The sequence below is a fragment of the Rattus norvegicus genome, chromosome X, assembly GCF_036323735.1.
Source record: "Rattus norvegicus strain BN/NHsdMcwi chromosome X, GRCr8, whole genome shotgun sequence".
NCBI classification, from domain to species: domain Eukaryota; kingdom Metazoa; phylum Chordata; class Mammalia; order Rodentia; family Muridae; genus Rattus; species Rattus norvegicus.
In genome coordinates, this window is record NC_086039.1 from 28,481,734 (window position 1) to 28,504,581 (window position 22,848).

Here is a 22,848-nt window from a genome sequence, read left to right on the forward strand (position 1 = left end):
TATCAGTGCCAAGGTAGGTCTTTTTCTTCTGATGTATGTGTATAGCATAATAGTTTACATACCAAAAAACTTACATCACAAAAAAAGCAAAGAAGAGGCAGCAAATAAAGGAAGATGGAAAGAGAGAGAAAGAATACAAAATGAGACAGAGGAGATAAGTACAAAATGTGATGAAGAAGTAAAAGAACTGAAGAAAGGTTTTTTTAAGAACTTGATATGCTCTAATAAATACTAATAGTGAAATGCTCATGTTCTTCCCTAACAGATGCCCAAAAATGTCTAAAGCTTTTTATCAAGATTTTTCTTAAACAAATAGATGTAACCTGTTATAGTCAATGTCTCTCATAGTAGTTCCTACGATATTTTGTGGGTTTGGCAGAATGGTTTCCCCTAGTTAAAATACTAACCTTCCAATGATTAAAAAAAATCATTTTTCAGAAAGATGTAAAGGGATTGTAGTGGTTTGAATATGCTTGGCCCAGAGAATGGCACTATTTGGAGGTGTGGCATTGGAGTAAGTATGTCACTGTGGGTGGGCATAGGCTTTAAGACCCACTCCTAGCTGCCTGGAAGTGAGTCTCCTACTCTTTGACTTCAGAACAAAAGGTAGAACTTTCAGCTCCTCCTGCACCATTCCTGTCTGGACGCTGCCATGTTTCCACCTTGATGATAATGGGCTGAGTCTCTGAACCTGTAAACAAGACTCAATTAAATGCTGTCCTTATAAGAGTTATCTTGGTCATGGTGACTGTTCACAGCAGTAAAAGCTGAGACGTTCTTTAATCTCTGTTAAAAATTAATATCAATAGAAAGTCAAAGGGTGAAAAATATTAGTATGTAAAGAAAAGAAAACCCGGGTGTATGATTAGAAAATATAAATGGACACCCGCGGATCCCGGCCCGCAGCAGCTCTCTGCCCCCAGACCCTGTGAGAGAGAGACCCAACCGCCTGGTCAGGTGGGCACTCCTGAGGCTGCAGAGCGGAAGAGACCACCAACACTGCTCACCCCTGCCCACATCCCTGGCCCAAGAGGAAACTATATAAGGCCTCTGGGCTCCCGTGGGGGAGGGCTCAGGAGCGGCAGGACCCCTGCCTGAGACACCGCCGGAACCTGAGGGAAACAGACCGGATAAACAGTTCTCTGCACCCAAATCCCGTGGGAGGGAGAGCTGAACCTTCAGAGAGGCAGACAAGCCTGGGAAACCAGAAGAAACTGCTCTCTGCACACACATCTCGGACGCCAGAGGAAAAAGCCAAAGACCATCTGGAACCCTGGTGCACTGAAGCTCCCGGAAGGGGCGGCACAGGTCTTCCTGGTTGCTGCTGCTGCAGAGAGCCCCTGGGCAGCACCCCACGAGCGAACCTGAGCCTCGGGACCACAGGTAAGACCAAATTTTCTGCTGCAAGAAAGCTGCCTGGTGAACTCAAGACACAGGCCCACAGGAACAGCTGAAGACCTGTAGAGAGGAAAAACTACACGCCGGAAAGCAGAACACTCTGTCCCCATAACTGACTGAAAGAGAGGAAAACAGGTCTACAGCACTCCTGACACACAGGCTTATAGGACAGTCTAGCCACTGTCAGAAATAGCAGAACAAAGTAACACTAGAGATAATCTGATGGCGAGAGGCAAGCACAGGAACCCAAGCAACAGAAACCAAGACTACATGGCACCATCGGACCCCAATTCTCCCATCAAAACAAACATGGAATATCCAAACACACCAGAAAAGCAAGATCTAGTTTCAAAATCATTTTTGATCATGATGCTGGAGGACTTCAAGAAAGACGTGAAGAACTCCCTTAGAGAACAAGTAGAAGCCTACAGAGAGGAATCGCAAAAATGCCTGAAAGAATCGCAAAAATCCCTGAGAGAATTCCAGGAAAACATAAATAAACAAGTAGAAGCCCATAGAGAGGAGACACAAAAATCCCTGAAAGAATTCCAGGAAAACACAATCAAACAGTTGAAGGAATTAAAAATGGAAATAGAAGCAATCAAGAAAGAACACATGGAAACAACCCTTGATATAGAAAACCAAAAGAAGAGACAAGGAGCTGTAGATACAAGCTTCACCAACAGAATACAAGAGATGGAAGAGAGAATCTCAGGAGCAGAAGATTCCATAGAAATCATTGACTCAACTGTCAAAGATAATGTAAAGCGGAAAAAGCTACTGGTCCAAAATATACAGGAAATCCAGGACTCAATGAGAAGATCAAACCTAAGGATAATAGGTATAGAAGAGAGTGAAGACTCCCAGCTCAAAGGACCAGTAAATATCTTCAACAAAATCATAGAAGAAAACTTCCCTAACCTAAAAAAAGAGATACCGTAGGCATACAAGAAGCCTCCAGAACTCCAAATAGATTGGACCAGAAAAGAAACACCTCCCGTCACATAATAGTCAAAACACCAAATGCACAAAATAAAGAAAGAATATTAAAAGCAGTAAGGGAAAAAGGTCAAGTAACATATAAAGGCAGACCTATCAGAATCACACCAGACTTCTCGCCAGAAACTATGAAGGCCAGAAGATCCTGGACTGATGTCATACAGACCCTAAGAGAACACAAATGCCAGCCCAGGTTACTGTATCCAGCAAAACTCTCAATTAACATTGATGGAGAAACCAAGATATTCCATGACAAAACCAAATTTACACAATATCTTTCTACAAATCCAGCACTACAAAGGATAATAAATGGTAAAGCCCAACATAAGGAGGCAAGCTATACCCTAGAAGAATCAAGAAACTAATCGTCTTGGTAACAAAACAAAGAGAATGAAAGCACACAAACATAACCTCACATCCAAATATGAATATAACGGGAAGCAATAATCACTATTCCTTAATATCTCTCAATATCAATGGCCTCAACTCCCCAATAAAAAGACATAGATTAACAAACTGGATACGCAACGAGGACCCTGCATTCTGCTGCCTACAGGAAACATACCTCAGAGACAAAGACAGACACTACCTCAGAGTGAAAGGCTGGAAAACAACTTTCCAAGCAAATGGTCAGAAGAAGCAAGCTGGAGTAGCCATTCTAATATCAAATAAAATCAATTTCCAACTAAAAGTCATCAAAAAAGATAAGGAAGGACACTTCATATTCATCAAAGGAAAAATCCACCAAGATGAACTCTAAATCCTAAATATCTATGCCCCAAATACAAGGGCACCTACATACGTAAAAGAAACTTTACTGAAGCTCAAAACACACATTGCACCTCACACAATAATAGTGGGAGATTTCAACACCCCACTCTCATCAATGGACAGATTATGGAAACAGAAATTAAACAGTGATGTCGACAGACTAAGAGAAGTCATGAGCCAAATGGACTTAACGGATATTTATAGAACATTCTATCCTAAAGCAAAAGGATATACCTTCTTCTCAGCTCCTCATGGTACTTTCTCCAAAATTGACCATATAATTGGTCAAAAACGGGCCTCAACAGGTACAGAAAGATAGAAATAATCCCATGCGTGCTATCGGACCACCACGGCCTAAAACTGGTCTTCAATAACAATAAGGGAAGAATGCCCACATATACGTGGAAATTGAACAATGCTAACCTGGTCAAGGAAGAAATAAAGAAAGAAATTAAAAACTTTTTAGAATTTAATGAAAATGAAGGTACAACATACCCAAACTTATGGGACACAATGAAAGCTGTGCTAAGAGGAAAACTCATAGCGCTGAGTGCCTGCAGAAAGAAACAGGAAAGAGCATATGTCAGCAGCTTGACAGCACACCTAAAAGCTCTAGAACAAAAAGAAGCAAATACACCCAGGAGGAGTAGAAGGCAGGAAATAATCAAACTCAGAGCTGAAATCAACCAAGTAGAAACAAAAAGGACCATAGAAAGAATCAACAGAACCAAAAGTTGGTTCTTTGAGAAAATCAACAAGATAGATAAACCCTTAGCCAGACTAACGAGAGGACACAGAGAGTGCGTCCAAATTAACAAAATCAGAAATGAAAAGGGAGACATAACTACAGATTCAGAGGAAATTCAAAAAATCATCAGATCTTACTATAAAAACCTATATTCAACAAAACTTGAAAATCTTCAGGAAATGGACAATTTCCTAGACAGATACCAGGTATCGAAGTTAAATCAGGAACAGATAAACCAGTTAAACAACCCCATAACTCCTAAGGAAATAGAAGCAGACATTAAAGGTCTCCCAACCAAAAAGAGCCCAGGTCCAGACGGGTTTAGTGCAGAATTCTATCAAACCTTCATAGAAGACCTCATACCAATATTATCCAAACTATTCCACAAAATTGAAACAGATGGAGCCCTACCGAATTCCTTCTACGAAGCCACAATTACTCTTATACCTAAACCACACAAAGACCCAACAAAGAAAGAGAACTTCAGACCAATTTCCCTTATGAATATCGACGCAAAAATACTCAATAAAATTCTGGCAAACCGAATCCAAGAGCACATCAAAACAATCATCCACCATGATCAAGTAGGCTTCATCCCAGGCATGCAGGGATGGTTTAATATACGGAAAACCATCAACGTGATCCATTATATAAACAAACTGAAAGAACAGAACCACATGATTATTTCATTAGATGCTGAGAAAGCATTTGACAAAATTCAACACCCCTTCATGATAAAAGTCCTGGAAAGAATAGGTATTCAAGGCCCATACCTAAACATAGTAAAAGCCATATACAGCAAACCAGTTGCTAACATTAAACTAAATGGAGAGAAACTTGAAGCAATCCCACTAAAATCAGGGACTAGACAAGGCTGCCCACTCTCTCCCTACTTATTCAATATAGTTCTTGAAGTTCTAGCCAGAGCAGTCAGACAACAAAAGGAGATCAAGGCGATACAGATCAGAAAAGAAGAGGTCAAAATATCACTTTTTGCAGATGACATGATAGTATATTTAAGTGATCCCAAAAGTTCCACCAGTGAACTACTAAAGCTGATAAACAACTTCAGCAAAGTGGCTGGGTATAAAATTAACTCAAATAAATCAGTTGCCTTCCTCTATACAAAAGAGAAACAAGCCGAGAGAGAAATTAGGGAAACGACACCCTTCATAATAGACCCAAATAATATAAAGTACCTCGGTGTGACTTTAACCAAGCAAGTAAAAGATCTGTACAATAAGAACTTCAAGACACTGAGGAAAGAAATTGAAGAAGACCTCAGAAGATGGAAAGATCTCCCATGCTCATGGATTGGCAGGATTAATATAGTAAAAATGGCCATTTTACCAAAAGCAATCTACAGATTCAATGCAATCCCCATCAGAATACCAATCCATTTCTTCAAAGAGTTAGACAGAACAATTTGCAAATTCATCTGGAATAACAAAAAACCCAGGATAGCTAAAGCTATCCTCAACAATAAAAGGACTTCAGGGGGAATCACTATCCCTGAACTCAAGCAGTATTACAGAGCAATAGTGATAAAAACTGCATGGTATTGGTACAGAGACAGACAGATAGACCAATGGAATAGAATTGAAGACCCAGAAATGAACCCACACACCTATGGTCACTTGATTTTTGACAAAGGAGCCAAAACCATCCAATGGAAAAAAGATAGCATTTTCAGCAAATGGTGCTGGTTCAACTGGAAGGCAACATGTAGAAGAATGCAGATCGATCCATGCTTATCACCCTGTACAAAGCTTAAGTCCAAGTGGATCAAGGACCTCCACATCAAACCAGACACACTCAAACTAATAGAAGAAAAACTAGGGAAGCATCTGGAACACATGGGCACTGGAAAAAATTTCCTGAACAAAACACCAATGGCTTATGCTCTAAGATCAAGAATCGACAAATGGGATCTCATAAAACTGCAAAACTTCTGTAAGGCAAAGGACACTGTGGTTAGGACAAAACGGCAACCAACAGATTGGGAAAAGATCTTTATCAATCCTACAACAGATAGAGGCCTTATATCCAAAATATACAAAGAACTCAAGAAGTTAGACCGCAGGGAAACAAATAACCCTATTAAAAAATGGGGTTCAGAGCTAAACAAAGAATTCACAGCTGAGGAATGCCGAATGGCTGAGAAACACCTAAAGAAATGTTCAACATCTTTAGTCATAAGGGAAATGCAAATCAAAACAACCCTGAGATTTCACCTCACACCAGTGAGAATGGCTAAGATCAAAAACTCAGGTGACAGCAGATGCTGGCGAGGATGTGGAGAAAGAGGAACACTCCTCCATTGTTGGTGGGATTGCAGACTGGTAAAACCATTCTGGAAATCAGTCTGGAGGTTCCTCAGAAAATTGGACATTGAACTGCCTGGGGATCCAGCTATACCTCTCTTGGGCATATACCCAAAAGATGCCTCAACATATAAAAGAGACACGTGCTCCACTATGTTTATCGCAGCCTTATTTATAATAGCCAGAAAATGGAAAGAACCCAGATGCCCTTCAACAGAGGAATGGATACAGAAAATGTGGTACATCTACACAATGGAATATTACTCAGCTATCAAAAACAACGAGTTTATGAAATTCGTAGGCAAATGGTTGGAACTGGAAAATATCATCCTGAGTGAGCTAACCCAATCACAGAAAGACATACATGGTATGCACTCATTGATAAGTGGCTATTAGGCCAAATGCTTGAATTACCCTAGATCTCTAGAACAAACGAAACTCAAGACGGATGATCAAAATGTGAATGCTTTACTCCTTCTTTAAATGAGGAAAAAGAATACCCTTGGCAGGGAAGGGAGAGGCAAAGATTAAAACAGAGACTGAAGGAACACCCATTCAGAGCCTGCCCCACATGTGGCCCATACATATACAGCCACCCAATTAGACAAGATGGATGAAGCAAAGAAGTGCAGACTGACAGGAGCTGGATGTAGATCGCTCCTGAGAGACACAGCCAGAATACAGCAAATACAGAGGCGAATGCCAGCAGCAAACCACTGAACTGAGAATAGGTCCCCTATTGAAGGAATCAGAGAAAGAACTGGAAGAGCTTGAAGGGGCTCGAGACCCCAAAAGTACAACAATGCCAAGCAACCAGAGCTTCCAGGGACTAAGCCACTACCTAAAGACTATACATGGACTGACCCTGGACTCTGACCCCATAGGTAGCATTGAATATCCTAGTAAGAGCACCAGTGGAAGAGGAAGCCCTGGGTCCTGCTAAGACTGAACACCCAGTGAACTAGACTATGGGGGGAGGGCGGCAATGGGGGGAGGGTTGGGAGGGGAACACCCATAAGGAAGGGGAGGGGGGAGGGGGATGTTTGCCCAGAAACCGGGAAAATGAATAACACTTGAAATGTATATAAGAAATACTCAAGTTAATAAAAAAAAGAAAATATAAATGATTTCAACCATTATGAAAAATAGAGGATTATCAAAATGATGTGATCCTATTTTAATTTCAAAATTAAAAAAGCAGAATTGTCATATGATCAAACTATTTCATAACTAGATATATAGTCAAAATAAATTCAATTAATATTTCAAAGCAATATCTACTTCCTCACATTCACTGAAGTGTTGTTCACAACAATTAATATAAGAATATAACTCATATATTCATTGATGGATGCATATGCATAGTCTTGGTTCGTGGACACAGCAGAATACTGTGAAACTTTCAAAAATAAGAATTCCTGCAATTTGGGACAACTGAGATGAAACTGAAGGACATTATGTCAATTGAATAGGCATTCACTCTTAGCACACACCTTTAATCCCTCTGGCTGGAACATGGACACACCTTTAGTACACACTTTTAATTTCAAACAATGAGGGAAAAGTTAGTTTACAGCAGAAAGTACTGTTGTTTGAAAGTGATGTCTAATCGAGAGGCAGACAAAGTGAGGAATTCGAGAAAGATTTGACAGAATAGGATATGCCCAACTCTCATGAGAAGAGAGAGGAAAGAGAATGTACTTATGGGGCAATGTCCACAGAGAAAAAAAATGAAAGAGGCAGTTTTACCAGGAGAGCTTTACAGAGGCAGGTTAAAGACAGACCAAGCTAGACACAGGTGAAGACAGAGCAGGTAAGAGAAGACGCCAACATATTAGAACACATTGTCAAAGTGAGTATGAGGCCAAGCAGAGCAATTCAGAAGCTAAGAGAAGTCAGATTGACTCAGTTGGCATGGAGTGGAATTTGAGCCACAGCCGAGCTGGCCAGTCAGCCATAGATCAGATAGAATAGGAAGGGTGAACTTATTCAGCAGTAAGTCACAGAGTCTGAAAACATTCTAGACCCAGATTAGCTTGGATGGACGCTAGAAGCTTAAAAGACAAGCCTAGGTTAGCAGTTTGAGGCAATAGCCTTGGAAACAATTACCTCAGGTGAATAAAAGACACTTTTACAATCCTGGAAGTTCATTAGGAAGAGGCCAACTATGAACGTATAATAACTAAAATAATCTATACACTGACATAGCAGGTATTTATTAAATAAAAATGAAAAGGAACAGCATATGAACTAATATGAAAGATTTATAAGATATTTTAAGTGAAGAACAGAAATACTAAAATGCTGCCATTTGTGTTTTTTTTTTTAATTAATCCAGGAAGACTGTTCTATAGCATCTAGAAATACTTACTATCCAGGAATAATCCCTGACTTAGCTTGCAGATCTCAATTCACTGTGGTGGTTACATAATCGTGTGGATGTTCTTAGAGCCAGGCTGTTTTAAAAAACAAAACTTCCAGCTGTTTGATTTTCCCAAATGGAGACTCAGGAGCCAGATGCTGTGGTGAAGACCCAATAGCTTAGAAAGGCAGAGAAAGCACCCATCCTGACCTTTCTACTCTACTGATGACGTGGAAGAACAAAACTTTCTCCCTCTCCATGCTGTCTTAAATACCCTTTAACTAAATGGCCCTCCTTTCTCTTCACTTGTGTTCACTCCCTATGAGCTGGTTGCTTGTTCAGCCTCTTGACTTATGGTTGACTTTATTTAGCTCTTGAATTAAAAGTGTGTGCTAGGGCTGAGCCACACCAGAAGTACTTATCTACAGTAAACTGAAAGCTGTAGGATCAAAGGCTGAACAACAATTAAAAACAGATACAGTTCACAATGTCAGGTTTCACAATGTGATCAAATATCCTGCAATAAAGCCACTAAATTGTTCATTCATAATGGTTAAAATTATAAAATAAAAATGCACAAGACATGTACATAGCACACAGATATGTATGTATTCAGTCAAAAGACCCAAACACATAAAATTAAAAATAAACAAATCTATTTAAACACAAATTCAAATTTATCCACAACTGAGTAAAAGAAATTCTTTTTATACACTACCATATCTTTATAAATCAACTACAGTAGATGAAAATATGTGATGCTGGGTCTGTCTTGGTACCTGGAGTATTGATGGGCAGCAAGGAACATCATCTATGCATAGTCTGGCTTCAGAGTCTAGAACCACATCTAGCACATGACAAGAGCACACTCGAGGTTCGTCTGCCAGTCTGCCCACTGTATTTACATTTGCCAGCCCCCATAATGGCTTAAGCCAAATCCCTAAAATTTATTTTATATTTTTTTTTATTTTTTTTATTAACTTGAGTATTTCTTATATACATTTCAAGTGTTATTCCCTTTCCCGGTTTCCAGACAAACATCACCCTCCCCCCTCCCCTTCCTTATGGGTGTTCCCCTCCCAAACCTCCCCCCATTGCCACCCTCCCCGCATAGTCTAGTTCACTGGGGGTTCAGTCTTAGCAGGACCCAGGGCTTCCCCTTCCACTGGTGCTTTTACTAGGATATTCATTGCTACCTATGGGGACAGAGTCCAGGGTCAGTCCATGTATAGTCTTTAGGTAGTGGCTTAGTCCCTGGAAGCTCTGGTTGCTTGACATTGTTGTACTTTTGGGGTCTCGAGCACCTTCAAGCTCTTCCAGTTCTTTCTCTGATTCCTTCAACGGGGGTCCTATTCTCAGTTCAGTGGTTTGCTGCTGGCATTTGCCTCTGTATTTGCTGTATTCTGGCTGTGTCTCTCAGGAGCGATCTACATCCGGCTCCTGTCGGCCTGCACTTCTTTGCTTCATCCATCTTGTCTAATTGGGTGGCTGTATATGTATGGGCCACCTGTGGGGCAGGCTCTGAATGGGTGTTCCTTCAGTCTCTGTTTTAATCTTTGCCTCTCCCTTCCCTGCCAAGGGTATTCTTTTTCCTCATTTAAAGAAGGAGTGAAGCATTCACATTTTGATCATCCGTCTTGAGTTTCCTTTGTTCTAGGGATCTAGGGTAATTCAAGCATTTGGGCTAATAGCCACTTATCAATGAGTGCATACCATGTATGTCTTTCTGTGATTGGGTTAGCTCACTCAGGATGATATTTTCCAGTTCCAACCATTTGCCTACGAATTTTATAAACTCGTTGTTTTTGATAGCTGAGTAATATTCCATTGTGTAGATGTACCACATTTTCTGTATCCATTCCTCTGTTGAAGGGCATCTGGGTTCTTTCCAGTTTCTGGCTATTATAAATAAGGCTGCGATGAACATAGTGGAGCACGTGTCTCTTTTATATGTTGAGGCATCTTTTGGGTATATGCCCAAGAGAGGTATAGCTGGATCCTCAGGCAGTTCAATGTCCAATTTTCTGAGGAACCTCCAGACTGATTTCCAGAATGGTTTTACCAGTCTGCAATCCCACCAACAATGGAGGAGTGTTCCTCTTTCTCCACATCCTCGCCAGCATCTGCTGTCACCTGAGTTTTTGATCTTAGCCATTCTCACTGGTGTGAGGTGAAATCTCAGGGTTGTTTTGATTTGCATTTCCCTTATGACTAAAGATGTTGAACATTTCTTTAGGTGTTTCTCAGCCATTCGGCATTCCTCAGCTGTGAATTCTTTGTTTAGCTCTGAACCCCATTTTTTAATAGGGTTATTTGTTTCCCTGCGGTCTAACTTCTTGAGTTCTTTGTATATTTTGGATATAAGGCCTCTATCTGTTGTAGGATTGGTAAAGATCTTTTCCCAATCTGTTGGTTGCCGTTTTGTCCTAACCACAGTGTCCTTTGCCTTACAGAAGCTTTGCAGTTTTATGAGATCCCATTTGTCGATTCTTGATCTTAGAGCATAAGCCATTGGTGTTTTGTTCAGGAAATTTTTTCCAGTGCCCATGTGTTCCAGATGCTTCCCTAGTTTTTCTTCTATTAGTTTGAGTGTGTCTGGTTTGATGTGGAGGTCCTTGATCCACTTGGACTTAAGCTTTGTACAGGGTGATAAGCATGGATCGATCTGCATTCTTCTACATGTTGACCTCCAGTTGAACCAGCACCATTTGCTGAAAATGCTATCTTTTTTCCATTGGATGGTTTTGGCTCCTTTGTCAAAAATCAAGTGACCATAGGTGTGTGGGTTCATTTCTGGGTCTTCAATTCTATTCCATTGGTCTATCTGTCTGTCTCTGTACCAATACCATGCAGTTTTTATCACTATTGCTCTGTAATACTGCTTGAGTTCAGGGATAGTGATTCCCCCTGAAGTCCTCTTATTGTTGAGGATAGCTTTAGCTATCCTGGGTTTTTTGTTATTCCAGATGAGTTTGCAAATTGTTCTGTCTAACTCTTTGAAGAATTGGATTGGTATTTTGATGGGGATTGCATTGAATCTGTAGATTGCTTTTGGTAAAATGGCCATTTTTACTATATTAATCCTGCCAATCCATGAGCATGGGAGATCTTTCCATCTTCTGAGGTCTTCTTCAATTTCTTTCCTCAGTGTCTTGAAGTTCTTATTGTACAGATCTTTTACTTGCTTGGTTAAAGTCACACCGAGGTACTTTATATTATTTGGGTCTATTATGAAGGGTGTCGTTTCCCTAATTTCTTTCTCGGCTTGTTTCTCTTTTGTATAGAGGAAGGCAACTGATTTATTTGAGTTAATTTTATACCCAGCCACTTTGCTGAAGTTGTTTATCAGCTTTAGTAGTTCTCTGGTGGAACTTTTGGGATAACTTAAATATACTATCATGTCGTCTGCAAATAGTGATATTTTGACCTCTTCTTTTCCGATCTGTATCCCCTTGATCTCCTTTTGTTGTCTGATTGCTCTAGCTAGAACTTCAAGAACTATATTGAATAAGTAGGGAGAGAGTGGGCAGCCTTGTCTAGTCCCTGATTTTAGTGGGATTGCTTCAAGTTTCTCTCCATTTAGTTTAATGTTAGCAACTGGTTTGCTGTATATGGCTTTTACTATGTTTAGGTATGGGCCTTGAATACCTATTCTTTCCAGGACTTTTATCATGAAGGGGTGTTGAATTTTGTCAAATGCTTTCTCAGCATCTAATGAAATAATCATGTGGTTCTGTTCTTTCAGTTTGTTTATATGATGGATCACGTTGATGGTTTTCCTTATATTAAACCATCCCTGCATGCCTGGGATGAAGCCTACTTGATCATGGTGGATGATTGTTTTGATGTGCTCTTGAATTCGGTTTGCCAGAATTTTATTGAGTATTTTTGCGTCGATATTCATAAGGGAAATTGGTCTGAAGTTCTCTTTCTTTGTTGTGTCTTTGTGTGGTTTAGGTATAAGAGTAATTGTGGCTTCATAGAAGGAATTCGGTAGGGCTCCATCTGTTTCAATTTTGTGGAATAGTTTGGATAATATTGGTATAAGGTCTTCTATGAAGGTTTGATAGAATTCTGCACTAAACCCGTCTGGACCTGGGCTCTTTTTGGTTGGGAGACCTTTAATGGCTGCTTCTATTTCCTTAGGAGTTATGGGGTTGTTTAACTGGTTTATCTGTTCCTGATTTAACTTCGATACCTGGTATCTGTCTAGGAAATTGTCCATTTCCTGAAGATTTTCAAGTTTTGTTGAATATAGGTTTTTATAGTAAGATCTGATGATTTTTTGAATTTCCTCTGAATCTGTAGTTATGTCTCCCTTTTCATTTCTGATTTTGTTAATTTGGACGCACTCTCTGTGTCCTCTCGTTAGTCTGGCTAAGGGTTTATCTATCTTGTTGATTTTCTCAAAGAACCAACTTTTGGTTCTGTTGATTCTTTCTATGGTCCTTTTTGTTTCTACTTGGTTGATTTCAGCTCTGAGTTTGATTATTTCCTGCCTTCTACTCCTCCTGGGTGTATTTGCTTCTTTTTGTTCTAGAGCTTTTAGGTGTGCTGTCAAGCTGCTGACATATGCTCTTTCCTGTTTCTTTCTGCAGGCACTCAGCGCTATGAGTTTTCCTCTTAGCACAGCTTTCATTGTGTCCCATAAGTTTGGGTATGTTGTACCTTCATTTTCATTAAATTCTAAAAAGTTTTTAATTTCTTTCTTTATTTCTTCCTTGACCAGGTTATCATTGAGTAGAGCATTGTTCAATTTCCACGTATATGTGGGCATTCTTCCCTTATTGTTATTGAAGACCAGTTTTAGGCCGTGGTGGTCCGATAGCACGCATGGGATTATTTCTATCTTTCTGTACCTGTTGAGGCCCGTTTTTTGACCAATTATATGGTCAATTTTGGAGAAAGTACCATGAGGAGCTGAGAAGAAGGTATATCCTTTTGCTTTAGGATAGAATGTTCTATAAATATCCGTTAAGTCCATTTGGCTCATGACTTCTCTTAGTCTGTCTACATCACTGTTTAATTTCTGTTTCCATGATCTGTCCATTGATGAGAGTGGGGTGTTGAAATCTCCCACTATTATTGTGTGAGGTGCAATGTGTGTTTTGAGCTTTAGTAAGGTTTCTTTTACATATGTAGGTGCCCTTGTATTTGGGGCATAGATATTTAGGATTGAGACTTCATCTTGGTGGATTTTTCCTTTGATGAATATGAAGTGTCCTTCCTTATCTTTTTTGATGACTTTTAGTTGAAAATTGATTTTATTTGATATTAGAATGGCTACTCCAGCTTGCTTCTTCTGACCATTTGCTTGGAAAATTGTTTTCCAGCCTTTCACTCTGAGGTAATGTCTGTCTTTGTCTCTGACGTGTGTTTCCTGTAGGCAGCAGAATGCAGGGTCCTCGTTGCGTATCCAGTTTGTTAATCTATGTCTTTTTATTGGGGAGTTGAGGCCATTGATATTGAGAGATATTAAGGAATAGTGATTATTGCTTCCCGTTATATTCATATTTGGAAGTGAGGTTATGTTTGTGTGCTTTCATTCTCTTTGTTTTGTTGCCAAGATGATTAGTTTCTTGCTTCTAGGGTATAGCTTGCCTCCTTATGTTGGGCTTTACCCTTTATTATCCTTTGTAGTGCTGGACTTGTAGAAAGATATTGTGTAAATTTGGTTTTGTCATGGAATATCTTGGTTTCTCCATCTATGTTAATTGAGAGTTTTGCAGGATACAGTAACCTGGGCTGGCATTTGTGTTCTCTTAGGGTCTGTATGACATCTGTCCAGGATCTTCTGGCCTTCATAGTTTCTGGCGAAAAGTCTGGTGTGATTCTGATAGGTCTGCCTTTATATGTTACTTGACCTTTTTCCCTTACTGCTTTTAATATTCTTTCTTTATTTTGTGCGTTTGGTGTTTTGACAATTATGTGACGGGAGGTGTTTCTTTTCTGGTCCAATCTATTTGGAGTTCTGTAGGCTTCTTGTATGCCTATGGGTATCTCTTTTTTTAGGTTAGGGAAGTTTTCTTCTATGATTTTGTTGAAGATATTTACTGGTCCTTTGAGCTGGGAGTCTTCACTCTCTTCTATACGTATTATCCTTAGGTTTGATCTTCTCATTGAGTCCTGGATTTCCTGTATGTTTTGGACCAGTAGCTTTTTCCGCTTTACATTATCTTTGACAGTTGAGTCAATGATTTCTATGGAATCTTCTGCTCCCGAGATTCTCTCTTCCATCTCTTGAATTCTGTTGGTGAAGCTTGTATCTACAGCTCCTTGTCTTTTCTTTTGATTTTCTATGTCCAGGGTTGTTTCCATGTGTTCTTTCTTGATTGCTTCTATTTCCATTTTTAATTCCTTCAACTGTTTGATTATGTTTTCCTGGAATTCTTTCAGGGATTTTTGCGATTCCTCTCTGTAGGCTTCTACTTGTTCTCTAAGGGAGTTCTTTATGTCTTTCTTGAAGTCCTCCAGCATCATGATCAAATATGATTTTGAAACTAGATCTTGCTTTTCTGGTGTGTTTGGATATTCCGTGTTTGCTTTGGTGGGAGAATTGGGCTCCGATGATGCCATGTAGTCTTGGTTTCTGTTGCTTGGGTTCCTGCGCTTGCCTCTCGCCATCAGATTATCTCTAGTGTTACTTTGTTCTGCTATTTCTGACAGTGGCCAGACTGTCCTATAACCTGTGTGTCAGGAGTGCTGTAGACCTGTTTTCCTGTTTCCTTTCAGCCAGTTATGGGGACAGAGTGTTCTGCTTTCGGGCGTGTAGTTTTTCCTCTCTACAGGTCTTCAGCTGTTCCTGTGGGCCTGTGTCTTGAGTTCACCAGGCAGGTTTCTTGCAGGGGAAAACTTGGTCCTACCTGTGGTTCCAAGGCTCAAGTTTGCTCGTGGGGTACTGCCTAAGTCCTCTCCGCTGTGGCAGCAACCGGGAAAATCTGTGCCGCTCCTTCCAGGAGCCTCCGTGCACCAGGGTTTCAGATGACGTTTGGTGTTTTCCTCTGGCGCCTGGATGTGCACAGAGTGCAGTCTCTTCTGGTTTCCCAGGCGTGTACGCCTCTCTGAAGTTTCAGCTCTCCCTCCCACGGGATTTGGGTGCAGAGAACTGTTTATCCGGTCTGTTTCCTTCAGGTCCCGGCAGTGTCTCAGGCGCAGGGGTCCTGCCGCTCCCGGGCCCTCCCCTATGGGAACCCAGAGGCCTTATACAGTTGCCTCTTGGGCCAGGGATGTGGGCAGGGGTGGGCAGTGTTGGTGGTCTCCTCCGCTCTGCAGCCTCAGGAGTGCCCACCTGATCAGGCGGTGAGGTCTCTCTCCCACGGGGTTTGGGAGCAGAGAGCTGCTGCGGTCCGGGATCCGCCGGTGTGGGACTTCCGGTAAACACAGGAAGTGCCCGGCCTTAGAGGAATTTTGCCTCTGTGTGTCCTGAGTTCACCAGGCAGGTTTCTTGCAGGGGAAAAGTTGGTCCTACCTGCAGTTCCAAGGCTCAAGTTTGCTCGTGGGGTACTGCCTAAGTCCTCTCCGCTGTGGCAGCAACCGGGAAGATCTGCGCCGCTCTTTCCAGGAGCCTCCGTGCACCAGGGTTCCAGATGGCGTTTGGTGTTTTCCTCTGGCGCCTGGATGTGCACAGAGTGCAGTCTCTTCTGGTTTCCCAGGCGTGTACGCCTCTCTGAAGTTTCAGCTCTCCCTCCCACGGGATTTGGGTGCAGAGAACTGTTTATCCGGTCTGTTTCCTTCAGGTTCCGGCAGTGTCTCAGGCGCAGGGGTCCTGCCGCTCCCGGGCCCTCCCCTACGGGAACCCAGAGGCCTTATACAGTTGCCTCTTGGGCCAGGGATGTGGGCAGGGGTGGGCAGTGTTGGTGGTCTCCTCCGCTCTGCAGCCTCAGGAGTGCCCACCTGATCAGGCGGTGAGGTCTCTCTCCCACGGGGTTTGGGAGCAGAGAGCTGCTGTGGTCCGGGATCCGCCGGTGTGGGACTTCCGGTAAACACAGGAAGTCCTAAAATTTATTTTAAAACAATTGCATTCATATATGCAAATACACATATACATATTCACACACAAATGGTTCCAAAGAACCCTGAAACAGTTGATAAGGCAGAGATCTGGAGATAAGAGAGTGTTCCTAAGGTAACTCGATGGACCATGCTTCTCAATAGCATTGTTACCTCAGTTCCAGGAGTACCTAGATAAGAACTATTGGCAAATTGGCAGAAAGCTTCCAGAAAAAAGGGGAAGCCTTGGGTTCGGTCCCCAGCTCCGAAAAAAATAACCAAAAAAAAAAATTTAAAAAAAGGGGGGGGGAAGCCTAAGATGTCCTAGCATTTCTTGTAGTCATCTCATATATTATAATTTGTAATACATTATTGTGGGTATAAACTGTTATATTACTATCACTACAGTATATGTGTGAAAGAGATGAAGGAAAGAGGGATAGAGAAAGAGAGGACATTTACTATATTTTTTCTTATAGTTTCCAAATACTTATATCAATAACTCTTCACTCAGATTTTGTATATCAATGTGTTTTACTGCATAGAGAATGTGCACAATAGAATAATATCACAAACATCTGTACCTACTAAGACTCAAGCCTTAAAATATGAATTTCAATATCCCCCAAAGCTTATTTCTTAGGAAACCACATTTCATGTGGTGGCAGAGAATAGCTTGTCATCTTGTCTTCTGTGGCTTCAATCCTAAGAACTTACTTTAGAGTGAGGCCAAACCACTGGAGTGCCTTCTCCTCTTTCCTCTATAGCCGATTTTACCTTACCTTCTCAACTTTCTTTCCACTTTCATACTTCCTTTTCCCAGTTTATTAATTCACAATGCTTACAACAAGAAATAAAAGCACCAGAGAAGAAGGAATATGTTTAGCTTATCTGGTGATTTTCTTCCTAGTAGGGAAACCAAACTAAAGACACAAGTTCTTTGGTAATATCAAATGAAAGCAAAGAAGACCAAAAGCCTTGAAGGATGGTGCCATCCACTCTGTGGCTTTAGCATCCAACCATATCCACTGACTTAATGTTTCCTTATCTGTAACCAGCCGTTTTTTAATTCCAAAGGATGTACTGAACTGCTCTTGATATTTCTCTGCAACTATTACAACTTTCATGCCCTTCTCGAACCTAAACTTATCTTCATGTACATCATACTGTTCTCCAAGTTAGCAAGTTACTTTGCTCCTTCCACATTATTTCACCTTAGCTTTCTTATCTTTTCAGTAAGATTATAATTTTAGTCAGCTGTAGTATACCATGTTTCTTCACTTCAAAAGAATATGTAAGCATACTGGGAGGGAGCCAACCCTGACACTGTCCCATTATTCCTTTATTCATCATTGAGTAGCATCAAACATGATCCACCACTAACTATGTCCTCAGAAAAGATCAAATCTCCACTCCTCTAGGTAAAACACTATTATTATTTTCCACTTGTGGCAAGGGGAGTTTTAGTTGTTCTATAGGGTTCTCTCCCAGGCAACGTTTACTAGATCCATTTTTACCAGTATCTATCATGCTTTTTGCTTATCATATAAAAAGCGTCCACCCCTAAAAGGCCCACGGGTAGCAACAAATGAGACTTCAACTTAATCATAATAACACCAATATTAATAATCCTATTACTAATTTACACAGTGTATATTGCTCACTTCAACTTCATAATAACTGTTGCTTTTGAGTAGAAAGATATAGAAACAACTTAAATTATCCCAATGTAGCTAGTTACCTAGTTCTCTCTCCAGATCCTTCTCCCCCCCAAAGTGGGCGTTCCATGCTTTAGCTATCAGTTACATTTACAACTAAGTCCTTACTATGTTGGAATATCCTTTTATCCACAGATGAGGGCAGGAATGACTTATTATCAAAGAAGCCTCTTCCTTTTTTGTATCTTTTTTTCTTTTCTTGTATTGGATATTTTCTCTACTTACATTTCAAATGTTTTTCCCTTTCTTGGTTTCACTGCCAGAAACCCTCTATCCCACCCCCCACCCCCTGCTTCTATGAGGGCACTCTTCCACCCATCTACCCACTCCCTCCCACCTCCCTGCCTTGGCGTTCCCCTACACCGGAGCATTTAGCCTTCACAGGACTAAGGGCCTCCCCTCTCATTGACACCTAACAAGGCCATCCTCTGCTACATATGCAAAGAAGCCTCTCTTTACAGCAAATGCAGATCATCACAGATGAATACAACTGAACATGATGCAGAGATCAATGGATTCTGGTGAGCCCAGCCTAACTGACAAATCTACATCACAGCTCCTGTGTGGATTATAGAGTATCATTGAAGAGGGGGCATAACATTTTAAGAGCCAGAATACCAGGAAGTCTGCTGTGAACCATCTCTTCTAGAAATGTCTTCATAAACAAGACCTAAGCAATGGCAATATCAATAGTCACATTACCATGGAAGGGGGACATTTCCATGGGATCCCAGCCTCGACAAAGAATTATAGGCAACGAGTGACCATAGAAGGGGAGAATTACCCTCTCCCCTTAAGTTCCCTTACTGGTTATCTCATACAAAGTGATTAGCTCTGAAGCCATATACATAAAAAACAAAAATAGACTCAGGAGGTCATATTTATGAATTTATGCATACATATACCTACATATATACAATATATGTATACATGTCCATATAATACAATATAAGTATGTATAACCTACATCTATGAAACAATAATAAAGAAAAAAGCTATCAGTTTGAGAGTTGGAGTATGGAAGGGGTTGGAGAAAATGTAACTGGAAGGGGCTGGGAGAAGGAAAGGAAGGTGGGAAAGTGATGCAACTTTATTTTAATTAAAAATATGGCTTAAAACATCGAAAAGATGGAATTATAAGAAAAGATAGGCTGTGTAAGAAGCAGAGGAACTACAAAAACTACACAAAAAGAGTTGTAAAAGAGAAAATAGTGAGGAGCACTGAATATTGTAAAAGAACAGAACTATCAGAGAGAATGGGAAATAGCTGATGAAATGTAATTTGGACAGAGAATTAAGACTTATGAAAATGGTGGAAAAGTGACTTAACAGCTAGAACACACAACAGCTTTTACAGAAGATCCAAGTTTTGTCTGTAGCACCTACAACAGGTTGTGAGTATAAATTTTATTTGCCTGAAGTAAATGTCTCCAAGGCTTACTGCTTCTATACTAACCTAGGTCTAGTCCTGGAAGCTTCTAGACTCCATACAGTGTAATCTAGGCCTAGACTGTTTTCAGCCTCTGACACTTACTGCTGAAAAAGCTCACCCTTTCTGGTTCTTTCTGATCTCTGGCTCTCTGGTTCAACTCAGCTGTTCTGGTTCAAACTCCTCTTGAAGCTGACTGATTCTGTCTGGCTTCATTTTCTCAGCCTCTGATGTTTTCCTCTGCTTGGCCCCAAATGAAATCTGGCAACATTTTCTAATCTTCTGCCTCTTTCTCATTCTCTGGCTTGTTCTGTGTTTAACCTGTGTCTAGCTTGTTCGTTCTTCCTTCCTTTCTTTCTTCCTTTCCTTCTTCCTTTCTTCCTTTCTTTCTTTCTTTCTTTCTTTCTTTCTTTCTTTCTTTCTTTCCTTTGGCCATGCTTTTATTTACTACACATACTATAAGCATATACAATACATTCTACAAAAAACCTTCACAGTTTTAAAAATATCCCTTAAACTATCAACAAAGTGTATAGTGTTATAATACGATGGCACATGTTCATATTTATTTCAAATTGGTTTGCTTATCGCCCATTTCAAACCATTAATAGTGAAATGCTACTTTTGGAAAATTAAAATTATCTATTTGTATTATTAATAAACAATTCCAACAAATTAATAAGAATTAACCATGTCAAATATTAGTATTCAAAACTGGGCTCTAACAACAATAATACTCAACTTTAGAGATGTTGACACAGTTCCGAGTTCATAATAAGTGCTCAGTGATACTGAACAGACAGATTTGTAGCACATGACATATTCCACCTGACTGCTTGCTTCAGTTTTTGGTAGCATAGATTCTGTAAATCCAAATGCACATTAAATCCTGTTTTCCTAAGCCAGGTGTGCTGGCCAACGCCTTTAGTCCCAGTCCTTTGGAGACAAAGGCAAGTGGATCTCTGAGTTCAAGACCAGCCTGGCCTACAGAGCTACTTCCGGGACAGTCAGCATTACAAAGTGAGACCTTGTTTCAAAAACCAAAAATAAATTTAAACATATCTGTTCCTGAAATTATGGCATCTGAAACATTTGTCACAGCTGATTTGAATGTTGCATTTTCTTTTGCCTTTGCCTTTGATGCTGGCTTGTATTGTCTCTTCAGTATGTGTGCTGGTCATGGGTATGCAGCTCTATGTGAACCATAAGGACCCCTCGGTGATTTGCTGTTCAGAGCCGTTACATGAATGGTTTGGTTGGATTTTGCTGGGTGTAGCAGTTATTGAATTTTAAGAGGTCAAAGGATGCTTACAAACATCTTCCAAAACTAGCAAGTGCTGTAATCCTAGTCAGATGCATAAGTGCATTGTCACAGAACAAGGTAAACTAAAATTGGCTGCTATGTTTTATACAATCACTTCTGCTTGCTCTCATTTCAATCTGTCTTTGTAAAACTCTCCTGGTAAAACTGCTTCCTTCTGCTCTGTGCTGCTCTATTCTCCTCAACTCTACTGTCCAGCTCTGCACGAACTGTACTGTTCTCTCTTCTTCCTGTACTGTCAGTCTGTCCCTTAAGGAGTTTCCTTTTTCCTGTCCTCGTGAGAGCTGGGCATAGTCTATTCTGTCAAATCTTTCTCTGATTTGTCACATTTTCTGCCACTCAATTAGATATCACTTACAAACATAGCTGCTTCCTTCTACAAACTAATTTTGCCTTCTTTGTTTGGGATTAAAGGTATGTACTAAGGGCATGTCTACATTCCAGCCAGAGGAATTAAAGGTGTTTGCTAAAGGCTGAACTAGAAACAGGTTCAAATATCCTTTAACAACAGATAGTTCCCATCTGCTTGTAATTCCAGCTCCAGGGGATCAACACCCTCATTAGTTTCTTCAGGCAGCTGCCCTCATGCACACTGCTACACAACAAGAAAGACAATACATAACTAAAATAAATATTTTTTAAAAGAAAGAAAACAAGTTTTAAGAGGCATGGAGCAATATGGGAATGACACAACTGTGGGCAGTTTCGGAAAATTCAATAGCTTGAGAAGCTGAGAGGAATGCAGAGTGGACAGGAGAATAAGAAAGGTCTATTAAGGAAGAACAGTGAAGGTAGGCAATTATGTGAAATAATACAATATTAAAGGAGTACAGAACTAATAAAATGGAAAACAAAGAAAGTGCAGTTTTGTAATAGAATGAAGACTGTCAGTGCATGAAAATTTATGAGACAGAGGACAGAATTGTGAAAGTAAGGAGGGAAAGGAATTCTTAAATAGAGAAAATGGTGGGTGAGCCAGGGATTTATGGGAAATCATGAATTGTGGTGACACACAAGAAACTGTGAGAAAGGACATTCATTCATTGACGAAAACAGGGCACTTTGGGAGAGACAATTTGTGAGAGGCACAAAGTATCGAGGCAATGTAGAAATTGTGTAGGAAATCCACAGGATTGTGGAATACATGGAACATTGTCTTCTAAGATTAATTTTAATATTCGTAATACAAGATAAAAAGGAACTAGACAAGAATAAAATTATATTGAAATATAGTCATCAGCAAAGTGTTCCCAAAGATTTGTTATTGTGGAGGGCTGGTTCACCAGGGAAATATACTATAGGCTAACATAATACATTTTTAGTTGCTAAAATTGCTTTAGTTGCTTTAATTGCTAAAATTGATACAATTTCAAGGCTTTGCCTAGAAGACATACCATTTCCATTCCTGTGTAAGGCAGTTAAATACATCCACTCTCTAAACACTTTACTAGCCTTTCATCCACTGGTAGTATACACCTGTCCCTGTCACTCCATGGTCAGATACTGCATTACTAAATATAATGTCAACTGAAAATATCCAAATTATCCAATCCAAAATATGCTGACCCCTTCTCATCCATTCTTTTCACAGATACCAAAAAAATAGAAGCTCTTGTGTACAGAGCCTCTCTGTCCCCTTGCCTTGTGATCAGTAATCCTGAAGCTTCCACATGCAGCGCTCTCCTACTATGGCTTCATGTATTTCCTCTCTTGGGTTGTGTGAGAATAATAAGCTATCACATTTATGATAACTGTCTTGGTTTGTTTTCTATTGCTGTAATAAACATCA